This window comes from Myxocyprinus asiaticus, chromosome 23 (assembly GCF_019703515.2).
Source record: "Myxocyprinus asiaticus isolate MX2 ecotype Aquarium Trade chromosome 23, UBuf_Myxa_2, whole genome shotgun sequence".
Classification (NCBI taxonomy): domain Eukaryota; kingdom Metazoa; phylum Chordata; class Actinopteri; order Cypriniformes; family Catostomidae; genus Myxocyprinus; species Myxocyprinus asiaticus.
This window is the reverse complement of record NC_059366.1, coordinates 20,686,215-20,707,693: the sequence shown is the minus strand read 5'-3', so window position 1 is coordinate 20,707,693 and position 21,479 is coordinate 20,686,215. Positions and strand designations below refer to the sequence as shown.

The window sequence follows — 21,479 nt, the reverse complement described above, 5'->3', positions numbered from 1 at the left end:
GGTTATCCAAAAAGCAGTAAATCCAGAAAAACAGGCAATGGTCATAACATGAATCAATAAACAGTGGTATGGAAACCGCTTGGTAAAGTAAATGAACAATGGAACTGCATGGCTATATATACATATGGTAAACAGGAAATGAGCAGTGAAGAAATGGGTGATGATCAGTATTCGGGAGAGGGCTCACTCTGGTGGTTGGTAGGATGGGTAACAACCTCAGATGTTACAACCCTCTATTGGCAATCATGTTTAATGTTTAATTTGCTCGTTATGGATAATATTCATTATGAGGGAGACAATATACGTGGATCGCAATGTCAGAGCATTCACCTGCCCCGGTGTTCAGTCTATCAGTGCAGCACAACGATCACCAAAGGAAGCGGCAAAACTGTACAAAAGTTGTAATGTAAGTAGGAAAAGCTGTAATATCTGCCTGTTTAGGGTGACAACACGTCCTTACCCCGAAAAGGACTTAAAAAAATTCAGACCCGAATTTCTAAATTGCCTTAAATTGTCTGGGATAGTTTTTGTAGTGATGTGCTCTCTGTAGTCATACATGGATACATGTCATAAATATGTGTTTGTTTGCCATTTAAACCTAGCGTTTCAGTTTAATTCTAACCAGCTTTGCTTTTGCGTGTCTCCCTCTCTGTGTGAAGGCTGTGCATGTGATAGAGGGAGAGAGAGCGAGGGCTCTTATTCAAGTGACTGTGAGAACAAGGCACTTTTTGATGAAAACATAAAACAAGTAAATCTGAACAAACACTTTGATTGTTCACAATAAATACAGAAAGTCTGAAAATGTTTGTACTTACCTCAGTTTCAATTAATTTGTATACATTCAGCTGATCTGTTCGCTGATGAAGTTTGTTAAGGGTGGATACTGTTTGATATAGATATGCATAACTCGCTCGAGCTTTCAAGAATTAATTACATGTGTAGGACGTTTGCGTTATAGGAATGTACATTCATATATAAAATCTGTGATTGAATGACTAATGTTTACTCGCTGAAATGAGATGATTTCCTATTAAGTCAATAGGGACATTGGAATGTTTAGGCATGGCAATATGGCGGCACAATGGCTTCACTGATATTATGTCATGAGCAATCCAGTTCTATATATACAGTATATCAGTGGAGTATTCTCAATTATACTAACTTGTTATCAAGGCAACAAAGTTTACAAAGCTGAAACTCATTGGAGATTAAAATGGATTTTGAAGACATTATCACAAGTTCATGTTTATATAATGAGTGAGAGACAGAGTTAACATTGTCTGCAATTGTGGAGCTTCTTCCTTAAACTAATTATGGAAATAATGGTGGATGTTATACCTCTTTGCATTGAGACTACATTAACACGCTTCTCTAAAATTTCATTTGGAACTCTTTAAATTTGAGAACAGCTAAGTTCAAGCTTCAGGTCCAACCTTTGGCTTTTGTGATGGGTGACTAAACAGTGAATTGTTTTATACATAAAGCAGTGAGTGACTTATGCAAGTCAAGTAAAAAGAGGTAAAATGAGGGCATTGTGTATATGCGTGCCTAGTCAGAGGCCAGGAATGGCACCGCTGTAGGGTCAATATGACCCTTTTCAGGTACACATGTAAACACAAAAAAAAACCTGTAAATGTCTAAAAACAAGTACATGGATAAAAACTATTTGGGTGACCAAATATTATCATTTACAAACACTATACAATATAATGAGATATGGACAATCTGATATGGAAAGAACATCTCCCACCCATATGTATCCAGCACACAGGTTTTGTAACTACAATGTTTTGTGCCTGATAGGCAGATAAATCTAACAGCTTCAATATGGTTGGGGTGGGTTTAGAATTCTTAACATAATATTATTCAATGCATTAAGACAGAATTCAAATGATGTGCATTCATACAGTGGGTATGTTGACTATTCTACAATGGCTTCCAATTTAGTCCAATCAGAATTGAGTTTGTTTCATGTTGTGGGTTTAACTGTTTTGAGTATCTCTTTTTTTCTACTCAAGTGTTACATAATTGGAACCTGTTTTGCATTTTCCTAAAATATCCATAAGCACATGGTAAGTAAAATATAAACCATTTATTCGTTGAATTCCCAGCAATATATTGTGATGTACACACCTTTACTGTTATATATACTACTCATACTGTGATGAAAGAGTTTGGTCAAACCAGCTACCCCTACACAAACACAGTACAATTACACATTACATGATTCAAACACGTAAACACACACACACACACACACACAAACCTTTTTTATATCATTGTGGGGACTCTCCATAGACTTCCATGCATTTTATGGATTTTATACAGATCTAACAATAATTTCTATCCCCTAACCCTAACCCTACCCCTAAACCTAACCCTCACAGAAACCTTTTTGCATTTTGACATTTTCAAAAAAACATAGTTTAGTATGTTTACTGAGCCACTTCCCTTATGGGGACCACTGGCTGGGCCCCACAAGGTAGGTGATCTCAGGTTTTACTATCCTTGTGGGGACATTTGGTCCCCACAGTGTAGTATAAACATGTACACACACACACACACACACACACACACACACACACACACACATATATAAACTCAGGGCTCTATCTGCCCTCTGTTTTCTTCCATCTAAGCAGGCATTACCACAGGACATCTGTCCTCCATCTTCCAAAGACTGTTTTCTTTTTGTCTCTCCATCTTCAAGGACAGCTGGCCACGTGTCATATTTTACCCTGATCTTTCTTTGATGGCCTGTCTCTTTTCTCCTTCAGACAACACACACACACACACACCGGGTGAGAGATATCTATCCAGCCTTCCCTGTTCTCCACACACAGGGCCACTCATCATCTCTTGCTGTCTAATCTAACACAGATTAGTGGCTAAAACCTATTAGTGTACAGGGTGAGTTAAATCTCCTCCACTCACTAACACTGAAAAATGACACTGCAGGATTAGCAGCTACCACAATCGCAGCATTAAACACACATGCACATTTACACAGCACATAGTCAATAAAGCACTCCTAATCACTGAGCTATTCAACAAAGAGGAGGGAGGGAGAGAGAGAAAGAAAGTGTGTATCCTTGAGAGATGTGGAGCACTTCACATCTGTCATATCTGGGCTGTGAGCACTGGATTGCTCGTATAGGCGAGAAGGTGGGGTGGCAGTCAACTCCAGGAAATAAGAAAATGATTAAGAGTGATTTAATGTCACATGGAATGTGGAGAAAATGCGCATCTGTCCGACAGAGAATTATGTTATTACGCCTCATTCCTTGGGCCTCTTCGCCTCTCTCTCTCCCTCTCGCTGCAGTCTCATCTCTAAAAGCGATGAAGCTTGTATATAGACTCAGTGATTGGAAACTGGGAGAAAAGCCACAGTGATGAACTAACACAAGCAACCCACAAATCAATACAATTTGCGTCAGGGTGAATACTGCACTTATAATGAAATATGTCGACACTAACCATTACAGCAAAATTAGATGGGGGACATTGGGATATCCTGTGGTACATCTGGATGTTGACAATCATGCAAACAGACTATCAAAGTCTGTTTAGAGAATTAACTACTGCACTTTTAATCAATTTCAGTTTGATTGATTTCAGTGTCTAGACACTTGTTGACCTTAAAGGAATAGTTCTTTCCAAACCTGTATGTTTTTTGTTCCTATCACAAAGCACAAAGGGAGTTATTTAGCAGAATACTCAGTCATTGCTCTCACATTTTATTCACTCTTCTGCACATTCAAACCTTGTACGTCACTATATGCGAGAACCAATGAAGTCTGTGTGCAGTTTCTTCTGCTTCTTATACTATGTTGCCAAGTGCACTACACAGACATCAGTATACAATCTAAGGCTTGTTTCATACTACAAACGTAAGCAGTGCATAAGTAGCACATATTTTTTTCAGCACCCATGTTAACAGATTAGAGTATTCACACCAGGAGCTGAAACAGCATGGCACACCGTATCTCGATTTTGGCCGAGGGTCTCACACATGCAGTCTGTTTTGCTGAGATATTGCTCTCTTCAGCTGGAGGTATGATACGTTTCCCAATTAAGAATAGTGAAGAGGTAACAGACATACCGACTCACCACAACTCTCTCTCTCTCTGATTCCCTTTCAAGTGGAGCTCACCGAAATAACAACAGGAGAACAGCGTGAACATACATAGTTGTAATAGAGTGATTTAGGGAGTGATTCATGGAGTAACTTTACCTTGTGAAAGTGTGTTATTGCGTATTTATCCCCTCGAGGCTTGCAGTAGAACGCGTATGTCCATATGCAGCTTTCAGTGAGTAAAGAAATTAAGTTCAATAAAAACAGACTGTTGTGCTTCTGCTTTCTGATGTAATTTGCCATTTTAGGCTACGTCCACATTAATCCAGATAAATTTGAAAACAGCGTTTTCATTTTCAAAACGCTCTCCATCCACACTGCTATTTTCACACTTTTTCAAAAAGATGCTCATCCACACTGAAACGTATGAAAACGCTTAAATCCCCTTACTGCACATGCGGGGTAAAAATCACTGTTCCATGTACAGTCTGAAAAGAAATTGTCCTTGTGTTCTGCCACAAGGCACCAATTCCGGGAAAACTTACTCTCACCTTTGAAGAAATTCAATGTTAATCTTGTACATTGTGACATTTAACAATGCTATCAAAGTGGATATCAGGCACAACAATGCTGGTACAACATAGGCCGCCATCTTGATTGTTTTGGGTTGGATGGATCACATCCACAGTTTTTCAATGTCTACGTTTCCAGTCCACACTACAGTGCAAAGATGTCACTGGACAAAAGCCCTGTCTCAGTGTGGACAGAAGGCCAAAACGTAGAGAAATAGATGTGCTTTCAAACTATTTTTAAACTACACTAAATGTATAGTGTGGACATGGCCTTAGTGTAGGAGAAAAACACTAGGTGACAAATCACTATGGATTACAATCAGTGTTTGTGATGATTTACAGCTAAGTGAGGAAATACTCAACGTAGTTGTATAGAAATTAATTTATTTTCTTTATAGATGCGTGGATGTTATGTAGTAATAACACTTCCAGTGTGACGGATAATTGCAAGTCTGCTGCTTTAGTTATGCTGTAGATTTGTGTACGCACTTGCGTAAGTTCTCGAGTGTCTCGGGAAAGCGTAAATTTTGCTGTATGAAAAAGAGCAGCCTGGACATTCTGTTAAACATTTTATTTTGAGTATCATAAAAGTAATTAAATAAGTCATACAACATGAGGGTGAAAAAACGGCAGTTTTGGCAGAGAAACTTGTCATTTATGGGCGAATATCACTTTAAGAGTTATGCTCTGCTTACACAATCAAGCATAAAAACAAACATTCCTACTCATACACATATATACAGTTTGTAACAAACAAAGCATATTCTGATATACAAAGAATCTCACCTTGGCATTTCCCTCCATTAGTAGGGTCTCCATAGTAACCAGGAAGACAGGTCTGGCATTGCGGCCCAGTTGTGAGATTCTTGCACTGCTCACACACGCTGCCGTTAACACATGTACTGTGCCCGTTACACTGACATGCTGAAACAGTGTGCAAACGTGATTAAACTGCTGTTCTCACATGCCATAATTTACACGGCTAGTGCAACTATAACAGGTGCATGCCAAAAATGTGTTAATGAGTTTTGATGCGTACTTGGACAGTTTATGTACGCCCAATCATAGCCTCTTTCTCTTGAACAGAAATTGGTCTCCAATACCCTCTCTCGGCTGTGTCTGCTCAAGCTCCTCATTGGTCCACGGGATGATCCTTCTAAACACTGGCCCTGACCACAGTCAGGCTGCTCCAGGCACTGAGCACATGTATGATGACCTGCACAGTTCTGAGCTGGAGAGAGAAGATTCAGATGAATTAGTAATTTTGAGTCATCAGTGACTATAAAAGCTACCTCTGAGAAAAGACTGTACTATATCTAAATACAAAAGCTCTGGCATCAGGCTGTTATGTAAAGGCAGACATAAGTTCAAACACCTCTTTATCAAGTGTAGGGCTGGGTATTGACACAGATTTCCATATTCGATTTGATTCCAATTCACAGGCTCTAGATTTGATTCCGATTAGATTCGATATTGATTCATATGGGTATATTTCGGTTACAATGTCCATTTTGCTTACATATGAAATAAATTATCTCTCAGCTAATTATAAAGGGACTATCTAACCTTCTAGGTTACCCTTCTAGGTACAATTCTAAAATATAAATTTTACAGTTTATATTTTTATTAGTTTTTCATCATATTGGTCACATTTCAGCTTTTGAAAATTTTTCAAATTCAGTGTATTCCATCAATAAATGTCTTGAAATTGCATATATTATATTGCATACATTTTTTTTTTTTTTTTTTACATATTTATTGTTTAAATGCATAATTCGAACTATTTACAAGTATTTGCATTAATATGTAAAGCAAGTTCTAAATCGGTACGGTCTCTTTAAGACTACTGGCAACAGCCATTGAATGCATATATTGAAATAGGATGCGTTTCTTTAGCGATGTGTTGTGTGTGCTTAGAATTAAATGCTTCTTTTTTTTATTGTTTTTAATCAACAACTGACTGTAAAGAACAGAAAGGGTATTAAAAGAGTCATTATTGATTAACATAAGGATTGTGTGGATCTCATCTTTGGACACAGGGAATGAGTCAAATCAAACTTTTACTCCCAACAAGCAGTGAAAGGATCTTGCTGCTGAACTTTTTCTTCATTCTAATACTCAATCATTGGTGAGTTAAATCTGAAAGTTTGTTAGCCAGTTGCTAATCACAGACATTTTTATTCACATAGCACAAAATTCGGTCATATATGCAAGTTATTTATTTACTTTGTTGAGGGTTGCCGCATAGAGTAAAAGATCGATCTTGGTATTTAAGAATCCATATCGAGATTGGTCAAGCGGGTTCATGAGAGGACAGAGTACATACACCTGTTGCGTGACTTAAGTGCGTTGGCATGTTCAAATGAAATCAAAACCAATGAAGCTTATGAATAACGTTCTGTCGAAAATAAACTGAGCTCCTCTTCCGGTTGTATCGCGTCAGTTCTCGTGTGAACATGCCAACGCCCTTACGTCACACAAGAGGCAGCGTGAACTGATTCCTCTCACGGATGCGCATTGGAGAGCGACTGGAAGTAAACAATTACAGTAAAAAGGACTAAAAAATGTATCTGTTTCTCACAGAAAAGGGATCATGTTGCTTTAGAAGACATTCATTTAACCACTGAGTCAAATGGATTACTTTTACTGTCTGTGCTTTTCAGAGATTTAAAGTGCTGATCACCATCCACTTGCATTATATGGACCTACAGAGCTGAGATATTCTTCTAAAAATCTTCATTTGTGTTCTACAGAAGAAAGAAAGTCATAGACATCTGGGATGGCATGAGGGTGAGTAAATGGTGAGAGCAATTTCATTTTTGGTGAACTATTTCTTTGAATAGGAGCCTTTTGCAGTTTAGTAATCATACTTGGCTACATCACAAGACAATACCTGTCTTTCCATCCCCAAATTTAATACCTCTTCAAATTATAATTACAACTTTTTTGAAACCATTTAAAATATTTAAAGGAAATGTTCACCCAAAAATGTAATTTTCTCATCATTTACTTACCCTCAGGCCATAGGTGTGTATGATTTTCTTTTTTCTGCAGAACACAAACAAAGATGTTTTGAAGAATATATCAGCTAAGTAGGTCCACACAATGTAAGTGAATGGTGAGCAGAACTCTGAAGCTCCAAAAAGCATATAAAGGCAGCATAAACGTAATCCATGTGACTCCAGTGGTTAAATCCATATATTCAGAAGTGAAATGATTGGTAAGAAACAGATCAATATTTAAGTCCTTTTTACTATAAATCTCCACTTTCACTTTCTTTTCCACATTCTCCTTATTTTTTTTTTTTTTTTTTTTTGGTGCGAATCACCAAAAAAATTTGACCATCACTGATCTACTGGTCAGTGATGGTCAAAGGTGGAGATTTATTGTAAAAAAAAAGGACTTAAATACTGATTTGTTTCTCACCCACACCTATCATATCGCTTCTGAAGACATTAATTAAACTACTGAGTCTTTTGGATTCCATTTATGCTGGCTTTGTGATTTTTGGAGCTTAAAAGTTTTGGTCATCATTTATTTGCAATGTATGGATCTACAGATCTGAGGGCCCGTGAGAACCCTGCAAAGAGCGCAGCATTAGAACATCTTAGAATTTGACACGTCTATAAAGAACAATGTCTCTTATTTTCTCATTGTGTGATTTTTTGTATTTTCTGCTAATTCAAATTCTTGCTGTATCAGTTGTGTTACAAGCACTGGAATGTACTCCCCAAACAGCAGCCACTGTGTTGTTGGTTGACCTTTTAATTTCAAAATAAATTGAGTTTTGTTCTATTACATTTAGACATTAGATGGATGTCTATTTAAACAATGTGCCTGACATTCAAAGCACTGGACATTTGAGGCACACAGAAAAGGACCATATGATTTACATTCTTGATGCCAGTAGGGGTTTAGGACTTTGGATGGCTCTATTTCACTTTTAATAAACAAATTGCCTGTGCCCCTCAGTAATAATGACCTCCCTCACTCTTTAGAAGTTTGTGTGTGTGGGTGTGGAAAATGTATCCAGGCGAGAGGGACAGAAGAGGAGACCATCAATGAGCATCACGACCAGACCTCATCTAATGGGTCCTCTGACAGTGCACGGGTCAAAAAGTGTCTCTGGGTTAATGGCGAGGGCAGATTCTAAAAAAGGTGGAGCGTGTCATTTAAAAACAGGGCAGGAAAGGCATTCTGAAGGAATGCCAGCTCAGTCATTGTGAAACTCAAAAGAGAAAATAAGGGCAGGAGAGCAAGACTATGAGTTCTATGAGGAAAATGTATGACCTACCTGGTGGTCATATTCAAAGCTGTGCTGTTTGAAGGCAGCACTGGAGTCTTTTGACCTGTTTCAGGGGGAGGGGTCACAGTGTATTTTTATTGTATACAGTCTCCTTATTTTGTGTATACTGTATATTGTATATTATTAGATGTATATGGTATATTGTATATTGCCGCCATGTTTGTGACCAAAACGTGTGTGATGTGACAAAAGCCTTCTTCAGGAGTTAAAAGAAGCTCTTACATTCATACAGACGGGATCATCACAGATGTTTTGTAATACTGTGACCAAATCAGACCTGAAAACAACACAAAACATTTGTTTATGGTGGTGTGCCAGTGGGCGTGTGTACTGGTGTGTATTGTTCACACATCAGACTCGTCTTCAGACCTGTATGTACTTTTCCTGGGACATTTTAGGGACATGATTGTTACAGACACTTCATATCAAATTATAGAGATATCAATGGCAGAATCACAAACCCCCACTGCTTGTTTACCACGAGAATACAGACAGATCACTGACTACTGATTTGATCTGTGACATGATTCAAGTTCACTGCATTTATAGCTAACTTTAGGAAGGGATCATTTTGACCAGGGATGTCCCAATACCATTTATTTATTTATTTTTAATGAGTAGGAGTACTGATTCTCGCCAGTACCGAAAATGATACCTTATTTTTATTTCTTTTTTTGGAATTCAATTTCAAGTTTATTTCAATTTGTCATCAAAATTGTGTCTAAAAAATGAATTGATTAAAACTCTAATCAAATGAAAATAGAAAAAATTATTTTCAACATGACATCTTATTTTTATCAAATGAAATGTTTTTATGCAGAACCTCACAGCACAATCCAAAAATACGATATTGGAGTTATTTTTGTGAAAGTAAGTGCTGTGTAACGGAGCATCAAAGATGAGAGTATTATTGTAATATAATATAATTACTATTGATTTATTATTATTATTATTAGTAGTAGTAGTAGTAGCAGCAGTAGTAGTAGTAGTAGTATTACAGTGAATATTACATAACTATACAGCTGTGATATATTTCTGTCATACTATATTTTCCATTTAAATTGAGCTTTTATTTTAGCAGAAACTTTTATTTTGGAGTGAAGGCCTTTCCATTTCTGTGTGTTTTTGACTGTAGCTTCTCACCTCCGAACAAGGAGGTCACTACATGACCCAATGTAATTATTAAACTGCAAAAGGCTGCTATTTAATTAAATAAATATGTAGTATGTAGTGAGATATCACAGCTTTGGGGGCTGTCAGTAAGGGTTCCCTCACCTTTATCAGTGAAAAAAATTCATTTTTGTTCTGCTTCTCACACAAAACTATATGGCTTCAGAAAACTTGTAATACCTTAATATTTTAATGGAATTTTTTTTTTTTTTTTTTTTTTTTAGCTCAACAGCTGTGCTTTGTCCTTTTATGGAAACAAGCTCCATAAAGAGTCTTCAAAATTTCCCCTTTTTTTTTAAGTTCCATAAAAAAATAACATGCGCACCAAGGCTCAATAAGTCAGGAGCACATGCACTAACTGCTAAACCATAACTCTGACCTTTTTCTCAATATTCTTCAATAGTCATCCATGTCTTAATGACATTACACATCACAGTACAGAGACTGCACTTATCAGAGTTACAAATGACTTGCTCCTATCATCTGATCATGGCTGCATTTCTCTTCTACTACTTTTAGATCTTAGTGCTGCCTTCGACACCATAGATCACAACATGCTCTTGAATAGGCTTGAGAATTATGTTGGCATTTGTGGACTTGCATTAGAATGGTTTTAGGTCCTATTTAGCAGACCGCTACCACTTTGTCTATGTAAACGAGGAATTGTCAAATCAAATAAAAGTTAAGTATGGAGTGCCACAGGGATCAGTTTTAGGGCCTCTGCTTTTCTCCTTATATATGCTTCCCCTGGGAGATATTATCAGGAATCGTGGAATAAGTTTCCACTGTTATGCCGACGATACCCAACTTTATATTTCTTCGAAACCTGATGAAATTTCACAATTCTCCAAATTAGCAGAGTGTATCAATGAAATCAAAGATTGGATGGCCAGAAAATTCTGACAAAACAGAGGTACTATTTATTGGACCAAAAACCTCTAAAAATAAGCCGCTAAAATATAATTTGACTCTGATGGATATACTGTTACATCGTCTTCAACAGCGAAGAACTTAGGTGTTATATTTGATACCAATCTGTCCTTTGAAAATTACATTTCCAGTGTTTGTAGAACAGCATTCTTCCACCTCAGAAAGTTATGACACATGCTCTCTTTTGCTGATGCCGAAAAGTTAATTCATGCTTTCATGACCTCAAGACTAGATTATTGTAATGCATTACTGGGAGGATGTCCATCACGTTCATTACGATCGCAAAATTCTGGCCAGTTAATAGTTCCTAGAACATCAAATCCACAAAAGGAGGTAGATCCTTTTCCTATTTGGCTCCAAAACTATGGAATAGTCTCCCTAACACTGTTCGGGATGCAGACAAACTCACTCAGGGTAAGTCTAGACTAAAGACTAAAGACTCATTTATTTAGCCAGACATACACCTAATTTATCCATTAACTCACTATTAGGCTGCTTTAGTTAGGTCTGCCGGAACCAGAAACATTTTTCATGATTTATAATTCTGCAAAAACTGAGTGGCATCTACACTAATATTATTCTATTTGTATCCCTGTCTCAACCTTGGGATTCCTATCCCGAGGTCACCAGAACTGGCCAGATCCAGCTCCGTTCCTGCTTGGTGTTGAACTCCACTGCTACGTGTCTCTGAGTGATGATGACTAAATGCAACCAGTGCTAGCCAGACAACACTTCAATCTATTATGATAGACTTCAGAGGATAAACTGATGCCAACTCCAACCATAAGACATGGGATACTTCATATGCCACTGCCTGACCTTGGACTTAGGATAGACTTCACCGAAATGACCAGCCGGTTGAACTGCGATGCACCTCACTCTGCCTGCATCACCTTGGTCTAATGATGGACTACACTCCTGAAATGGAATACGCAGACTATCATTTAATTGCCAACAAAAGCCTTCACCAGCCAACTAATAAAGGACAATGCATCTATGTAAACTTCTGCAGTTAATCCAGGATGGACTTCAGAGACATTAGTTATTAATCTTACAGTTCATACAAAATCTTTGTTTAAACACTGGCCTTTAACACTTACTTAGTTTAATCATTTTAAACCATGACTTGCACTGCACATAAATAACTAATATTGGCATTATATTCATGCTGTTAGCCAGAGGGTAACTGGCCCCCACAGTGAGCCTGGTTTCTTCCAAGGTTATTTTTCTCCATTAACCAACATCTTATGGAGTTATTTGTTCCTTGCCACAGTCATCTTCGGCTTGCTCACTAGGTTCTAAATACATTTATTATTTAATTATTTATTTTTATACAACATTTACAATAATATTTAATCAAACTACACATTGGTGACTCTAAGACTTTATAGATATTACATTTTCATTTTCTGTTAATGCATGATTTTCCGTAAAGCTGCTTTGAAATTATGTGTGTTGTGAAAAGTGCTATACAAATAAAAATGACTTGACTTGAGTATTCTCAGCATGAACACTAATGGACTGACTAGGTAAATTGTAGGTGTTCTGATTACTGCATGATGTACATCTTAATGCGAATACATCATCTCTTTGAATAATACACCAACTGATGATAAAAATAAAATAAAAATAAAAATAAAAACATTTTGAAAAGTTTTCTGACACATTCTGTGAAAGTTATGGGGATTTGCATGTTCTTTTGCATTCCTGATCTATATTTCCATAATGCACAGATGTGTTAGTGAACTCTACCCAGAAGCACCTCTCCTCAGCTTCAGATGTGCCCCAGCTGTGCACTCGGCACAATCACAGAGGTGTTTCATAATTACAAAAACAGTTCTCATCTCTCTCTCTCTCTCTTTCTCTCGCTCTTCTTTACCTTTTTGTGTTTTAGCAAAAAGACGGAAGGATTGTCTTTAGCTAATGATACCTACACAGTCATTATGTATGTAAATCTATACAACATTTTTCAATATTTTTTTTTTCTCACTATTCTAAACTTAATAACCCCACAGTTGGTTCTTTATACAGATTCAGTACAAAGTTTCACAAAATGTCAAATAATGGGCATCATGAATCAAAAATGTATTAAATGTATTAGAACTTTTTAAAATTTAACTCTAAATTAAAATATATTCTTGGCATGTATTAACCCAAGAGATCATGGGCAAATCTCTGTCTTAATGAGTAAATGACAACATCTGCCTGATGGACAGGTCCACCTGGGTACAGGGACATCTGTCAAATAGACTGCAGTCAGGTTTAGCGAGAATGCACCGGAAAGGTATATCTAAGATTTTAAAATATAACTGTTCATGGTCTTTGTTCTAACCAAAGTCTTTTCAGCAAGTCAGTCCACTCGGTGGCCGCCTTTGGAACACTCTCTGGCAGGCTGGGCAGCTATTTTTCTATGTAAACAAGCAGCATAAAAGTGCAGCTCCTATCTACTTGAATGGGGAAAGGCTGTAATCTCCAAGATGGTTGGTCAAGATTATGATCAAAGAACATATTTCAGATTAGCAGTAAAATCTTACAACAAAGGTATTATAAATTGTGCTTCTTTACCTCAGATTATGCTAAAAAAAAAAAAAAAATTTCCTGGCTTGTATAGCTAATGCGCATGCATGTTCTCAAATTGATTTCCAGGCGATGTGTGTATCTAAAAGGTTTCTTTAACCTGTAAGGCAGGACTACCTTTTCTAAATCCATTGACCATTGGGCGTTACAATTTCTCCCATTCATTTTAATAGAAGTGGCTCGTCTCTGCTAAACAGTCTCTGATTCTAACTGCAGGCCAATATGTGGCCTTCTGAGAGAGCAAGTCAGGCTATAACCACAGCTCCTCGAAACTTGAATATTTGGTTACATCCCTCAGGGTTTTCACACTTTTTGACCAATCTTGAAAAAAGAGAGAAGGTTTCAAAGAATTTATCAGACCTGGAAATCCCAGTATTAAATTCCCTGATATTTCCAGGTTTTCCAAGACCATGGGAACCCTTTTCCTTGGATTAAGTCTATTTCATTGATCTGGGCTCAGAATAATAATTAATTTAGGTGTATATTCTTTTTAAACCATCAACATCCCAAAATAATATATCAATTGGCAATTTTATTTATTTATTTATTTATTTTTGTGATTTATATTTACATTTACATTTCGTGTATTTAAGGCCATTTAAAGCTGAAACTCTTGTCTACAGCAACTTAATTTTTTTTTTTTTTTTTTTTGTAAGAATATGAAACTAAATTGAAAAGATTATGCATCAACGTTCTGAGGAGAAAAGTTAGCTCAAGAAAGTATGCTAACAATACAGATTTTGTCTATGTATTTAAACACAGAAAGATAACAAAGACTTTACAAAAACAATGTGAAGAAGGCTCTAATCAAACTGCAAACTATAAACTACTCAATAATAACTTTAAATCCATTATGTGCCATAACAGCACAACACAATGAACATGGCTGACGTGCAAGATGCCGCCACATTGTACAGAAAGGTATTTCTTTTATCAGTTTCTAGATTCAAAAGGCATTTTGAGCACCACACATTGAGCCAGTGAAGAAACTCATTTCCATTTTGATTTGGTGAGTATTTTCATGCTGTCAGGCTGTTTATTTATCTCTATCCAGAGCTTTGTTTAAATATGAAAACTGCACTTTCTCTAATTAAATTATCCTCCGTCACAGCACATATATTTTGTGGGCATTTCACACCAAAGAATCATCGTGCAAAACATTTGCTTTGCCTGTGAGCCAATCTGAATCCATAGAGAATCCTCCAGCAATTCAAACCATTAGAGAGCTGACCTTAATGATGTTTATTGTTTGACAGATCGACTCTGTGAAACACAGCCATCAACATCCAAGTTAACAATGCACTGGAGGCCTTTAGTCTCTGCAGTACAGATAAAATCAATGACCAGCACATCCACAGAGAGTGAACAGTAATATCTGTGCAACTCTATAAAGGCGATTGTTGAAGGAAATTTCGGTCTCAGGGTTTCAATGCCTTCTCAACTTCTCGAGACAACGCAGACAGGCAATTTTGCCTGTCAAGTGTTTGTAGTAGTATTTTTTTCTCAAGAAATATGTTGGTTATTAAGCATCATGCCTCTCAGTTGGACGGCATATCTATTTTTCATTCTTGTCTCAGTTGCAGGCAACGCTGCTCATTTACACTGCATCAAAATGCCAACACCAGCGCCTCTTAATAGAGAGGGAAAGACTGATTCCATGCTTCCACAAACTTGCTGATGAATATACAAGGTAGGTCAGTGTCAGCTAGTCCTAGAGATGATTGCCATCAGTCATTTGTGAAATTTTTGTTGTGATTTTTTGTTGTTTTGGACCAGAATGATGATATTGCCTTTGTGTATAGGAATATTTCTTGCAAATCTACTTATAAGGAACTCTAGGAGCTGTTGAATCATAAGTTGGCTGACCAGACATCAGATTGACTTTTTTACCCATTGTGCGAGTCTCTTTCTCATGAGCAAGACCGGACAGATGTCAATAGTTTATGGATTTTCACTGGAGGCCAGTCAGAGGGTGACGGGAGTTTATAGTGAGTTTGATACCTGCCTGTCCAGCAGACTGAGATCTCACAGTGTCTGCTCTCACAGAACACAATCTCCCTTAGGCTTTAATCACAAGGAGAGTGAGTTACAAACAGTATGTGTGTTGTTTAGATGGTGTGTACTAATACACTGCACTACCGGTCAAAAGGTTTGAAACACTTGACCGAAATGTTTCCCATGATCTTAAAAATCTTTTGATCTGAAGGCGTATACTTAAATGTTTGAAATTAGTTTTGTAGACAAAAATATAATTGTGCCACTCTATTAATTAATTTAATTATAAATCTAAAATTTTATAAAAATAAAAAAAAAGTTTTGAAATTGATGATTTGGACCAAATAATAAAGAAAAGCAGCCAATAAGTGCCCAGCATATAGATGGGAACTCCTTCAATACTGTTTAAAAAGCATCCCAGGGTGATACCTCAAGAAGTTAGTTGAGAAAACGTCAAGAGATTACATTTCTGAAAATTCTAGGCAAATGGTGACTACTTTGAAGATGTTAAAATATAACACAGGAACATAATTCCCATAGTTCCATTTATGTTATTCCATAGTTTTGATGACTTTACTATTATTCTAAAATGTGAAGAAAAAAAAAATATAATAAAGAATGAGTAAGTGTTTCAAAACTTTTGACCGGTAGTGTATATGGCTAAAAGTATGTGGCCATGCGAATATTTCACCCATATGTGTTTGTTGAACATTTAATTTAATATCAATGGACATTAATATGGAGTTGGTGCTCCCTTTATTGTTATAACATATTCCACTTTTCACAAAAGGATTTCCACTAGATGAAGGAACAGGGATTTTCTCCCATTCAGATGCAAAAGCATCAGTGAGTTCAGTTGTGCGGTTATTGTGCGGTTGGCCCTGCATTTGGCATTCCAACTCATCCCAAAGGTGTTTAATTGGGTACAGGTTTGGGCTTTGTGCAAGCTAGTTCATCTGCTTTAGACTCAGTAAACCATTTCTTTGGACCTCACTTTGTGCAAAGGGGCACTGTCATGCTGGATATTTGTCTAAGGAGATTACATGACCGAATGCTTGATTTTATGCATCTATTAATATTGTGTGTAGGTTGGGGTGTCCATAAACTTTTGCCAATGTTTTGTACTTCAGCTTTTAGTCTGCCAGTATGTTAATATGTACAAAACCATTTACTCACAGCCACAGTCTCCAGTTTGCCACTCCAGGCACTGGCCGTAGGGGAAGGAGATGACGTAAGCATTAGAGTCCACACAGCGCTTGGTGCTGCTACACCACATGCACTCCATGGCCTGGCTGGTACAGTTGGCACAGGTGGTTCGCAGGGCGCAGGGCATCTTACATGGATGCACACTAAGGTTTGGGCTCACTGAGGGAAGAAAACAGAATGGTCCGTTTTTCAAGAACCTTTAAGTAAGTTAGATAATTTTAAATACAGGGAAGAGAACTATATTCAAACTATAAAAACGTCATGGTTACTGGTGTAACCTCCGTTCCCTGATGGAGGGAACGAGACGTTGGTGTCGATGTAGTGACACTAGGGGTCACTCTTGGGAGCCCGAGACACCTCTGGTCTTTGATAAAAGGCCAATGAAAATTGGCGAGTGGTATTTGCATGCCACTCCCCCGAACATACGGGTATAAAAGGAGCTGGTATGCAACCACTCATTCAGGTTTTACGCTGAGGAGCCGATATAAGGTCCAGCCATTTCAGCGGGTAGTTCAGCGTTGTGGCAGGAGGGACCAACGTCTCGTTCCCTCCATCAGGGAACGGAGGTTACACCAGTAACCATGACGTTCCCTATCTGTCACTCACTCAACGTTGGTGTCGATGTAGTGACACTAGGGGTCCCTATACAAAACGCCACAAGGCTGAACTGTGTTACGTGAACTGGCGGTGTGTGGTGGGCAGACTTGCTGTGTGCCTCATAGCCAGCACACCAGGTCGACACGTAACCTCCCCCAACACAGTTATGAGTGTCGAACGGCCCTTTTTGGGGACAAGTCGACTACCCAGAGATAGAGACAGGCTTAACCCAGTCATGGCCTCTTTCCCCTTCTCTTTTTCCACTCCCTAAAAAGAAGGGGGATTATCCGACTGGGCCGCCAGGTCTAGTCGGGGGGTGTCCCTCCCAAGGGGAGGACACCGCGGAGACCACACCTCGCCCCAAGAGAGGGGGGATATTTAAGTGGAAGAATACATCACATGGTCTTTCCAACCATGTGGAGAGCCTTCAAGGTAGATCCTACCCAATGGGGGAGGAGTTACTACAACATGGAGACTGAGGGGCTCTGCCCAAGGAAGACGCAGTTTGCCAGTAGGGAAACGAACTAGCGGAAGATATAGATCGCATGGGGTTAGCCTTACAGGGAACCGCCACATGCGGAGCACCTACCCCAGAACCGGGCTCTTAGTTAGCGCGTGTACTGGGCCGGCAGCGAGTCTCTCCGAAAACTCGACTGCCACAGGGCTCGGAGGAAGTCAACCAGGGAACAACCTTTGTGAACACTACTGGGAATTAACAGCGCACGTCTTCAGCTCAAAAGGAGGTGGAAGGCGCTATGTGCAAGCGATACACCCGGCCGGCTATCCCGGGCTTATCCGCTTGTGTTGCGTGCCACTACCTGGGATGAAACCGGTTCCACCCGGAGGTTGTAGAACCTTGCAAAGGTGTTGGGTGTTGCCCAGCCCGCTGCTCTGCAATGTCTGTTAGAGAGGCACCTCTGGCCAGGGCCCAAGAAGCCGCTACACCACGAGTAGAATGGGCTCGTAGCCCTACCGGGGGCGGCATGTTTTGGGCGAGACATGCCATAGTTATGGCGTCAATGAGCCAGTGGGCGATCCTCTGCTTGGAGACAGCGCTTCCTTTCCGCTGTGCACCGAAGCAGACAAAGAGCTGCTCAGAGAGTCTAAAGCTCTGCGTGCGATCCAAATAGATGCGCAAAGCGCGCACCGGACACAGCAACGCCAGGGCTGGGTCTGCCTCCTCCTGGGGCAGCGCTTGCAGGTTCACCACCTGGTCTCTAAAAGGAGTGGTGGGAACCTTGGGCACATAGCCCGGTCGGGGGTCTCAGGATCACGTGAGAATAGCCCGGACCGAACTCCAGGCACGTTTCGCTGACAGAGAACGCTTGCAGGTCACCTACCCTCTTGATGGAAGTGAGTGCAGTCAGGAGGGCAGTCTTCAAGGAGAGTGCCTTAAGCCCGGCTGACTGCAAAACTCAAAGGGGGCTCTCTGTAGACCCTGAAAAACTACAGAGATCCGATGAGGGAACAAGGCGTGGCCTGGAGGGATTCAGCCTCCTGGCGCCTCTAGGAACCTGATGATCAAATCATGCTTCCCTAAGGACTCACCGTCGACTGCGTCATGGTGTGCTGCTATGGCAGCAACGTACACCTTCAAGGTGGAAGGGGACAGCCTCCCTTCCAACCTCTCTTGCAGGAAGGAAAGCACTGATCTGACTGCGCACCTCTGGGGGTCTTCCTGATGGGAAGAACACCACTTAGCGAACAGACACCACTTAAAGGCATACAGGCGCCTCGTAGAGGGAGCCCTAGCCTGAGTGAATGTGTTTACCACCGCAGGTGGGAGACATCTTAGGTCTTCCACGTCCCGTCCAGGGGCCAGACATGGAGATTCCAGAGGTCTGGGCGCGGGTGCCGGATGGTGCCCCTTCCCTGAGAAAGAAGGGCCTTTCTCAGGGGAATTTGCCCAGGGGGAGCTGTCACGAGGAGCGTGAGGTCTGAGCACCACGTCTGGGCGGGCCAGTAGGGTGCTTACCAGGACGACCTTCTCCTCGTCCTCCCTGACCTTGCACAGGGTCTGTGCGAGCAGGCTCACTGGGGAAAACGCATATTTGCGAATGCCAGGGGACCAGCTGTGTGCCAGCGCGTCTATGCCGAGGAAGGCCTCGGTGAGGGCGTACCAGAGCGGGCAGTGGGAGGATTCTTGGGAGGGGAACAGGTGCACCTGTGCCTGACTGAATCGACTCCAAATCAGCTGGACTACCTGAAGGTGGAGTCTCCACTCTCCCTTGAGGGTAACCTGTTGTTACGGCGCGTCCGCCGAAGTGTTGAGGTTGCCCGGGATGTGAGTGGCTTGCAGCGACTTGGTGCTGCTAACTCCGTTGGAGGAGACGGCGGGCAAGTTATGACATACAGCGGGAGCGCAGACCGCCTTGGCGGTTGACATATGCTACCGCTGCCGTGCTGTCTGTCCGAACTAGCACGTGCTTGCCCTGGATCAACGGCCGGAACCTCCGCAGGGCGAGCAGAATTGCCAGTAACTCGAGGCAGTTGATGTGCCAACGCAGCTGCGGACCCGTCTAGAGGCCGGCAGCTGCGTGCCCGTTGCCAACAGCGCCCCAGCCCATTTTGGAGGCGTCTGTCGTGACCACGACATGCCTGGAGACCAGTTCTAGCGGAACACCTGCTCGTGGAAACGAGAGGTCGGTCCAAGGGCTGAAAAGACGGTGACAGACCGACGTAATGGCCACGCGGTGTGTCCCGTGGCGCCATGCCCGTCTCGGGACTCGAGTCTGGAGCCAGTGCTGAAGCGGCCTCATATGCATCAACCCGAGCGGGGTGGCCACCGCCGAGGACGCCATATGCCCCAGGAGCCTCTGAAAATGTTTCAGTGGAACCGCTGTTTTCTGTTTGAACGCCTTCAAACAGGCCAGCACCGACTGGGCGCGCTCGTTCGTAAGGTGCGCCGTCAAGGAGACTGAGTCCAACTCCAAACCGAGAAAAGAGATGCTCTGAACCGGGAGGAGCTTGCTCTTTTCCCAGCTGACCTGAAGCCCTAGTCGGCTGAGGTGTGAGAGCACCAGGTCCCTGTGTGCGCATAACCCGTCTCGAGAGTGAGCTAGGATTAGCCAGTCGTCGAGATAGTTGAGAATGCGAATGCCCACCTCCCTTAACAGGGCAAGGGAAGCCTCTGCGATCTTCGTAAAGACGCGAGGAGACAGGGACAGGCCGAAAGGGAGGACTTGTACTGATACGCCTGACCCTCGAACGCAAACCGCAGGAAGGGTCTGTGTCGAGGAAGGATCGAGATGTGAAAGTACGCATCCTTCGGGTCTACCGCCGCGAACCAATCTTGATGCCGGACGCTCGCTAGAATGCGTCTTTGCGTCAGCATCTTGAACGGGAGTCTGTGTAAGGCCCGGTTCAGTACTCGCAGGTCCAAGATTGGCCGCAACCCACCGCCTTTTTTCGGTACAATGAAGTAGGGGCTGTAAAACCCCCTCTTCATCTCGGCTGGAGGGACAGGTTCTATCGCGTCCTTCCGTAGGAGGGTAGCGATCTCCACGCAAGGTAGCAGCGTTTCCATCTTTCACCAAGGTGAAGTGGACACCGCTGGACCTGGGCGGATGCCCAGCGAAGTGAATCGTGCAGCCGAGTCGGACGGTCCGGACCAGCCCTCGTGACGGACTGGAAAGCGCAAGCCATGCACCCGAGTTCCGCGCAAGGGGGACCAAAGGGACAACGTCATCGGATGTACCGGCGGGTGGGGCCTCGCGGCGGGGCGGAGCTTGAGGTGCCACACCACATCGTGGCCGTGCTGAGTCCGAGGACATCAAAGCACTTACCTGGCTCCTTGTGACCACCCCCGGAACAGCCTGGGACGGGGGAGGAAGAGGCCTGTCCTCATGACCCGTGGAGACTGTCACATCGGGGGTGGATTTGTGCCACAGCTGGGCGCTCAGGGCGGGAGACCGCCACTGGAGCGCCAACCTGCCAAATGGAGTGGTGGACGGTGGTCGTGATGCCAGCCGTACACACCGAATATGTGACCCAGGGAACAAGGAAACCACTCTTGCGGAGCTCTTGAGTACTGCAGCCACTTGGGCATGCA

General features: G+C 41.4%; 1 pseudogene; it reads right to left on the bottom strand.

Annotated features, from left to right (window-relative positions):
* Positions 1-21,479, bottom strand: part of LOC127414331 (attractin-like protein 1) — a 491,512-nt pseudogene that overhangs the window by 346,592 nt on the left and 123,441 nt on the right.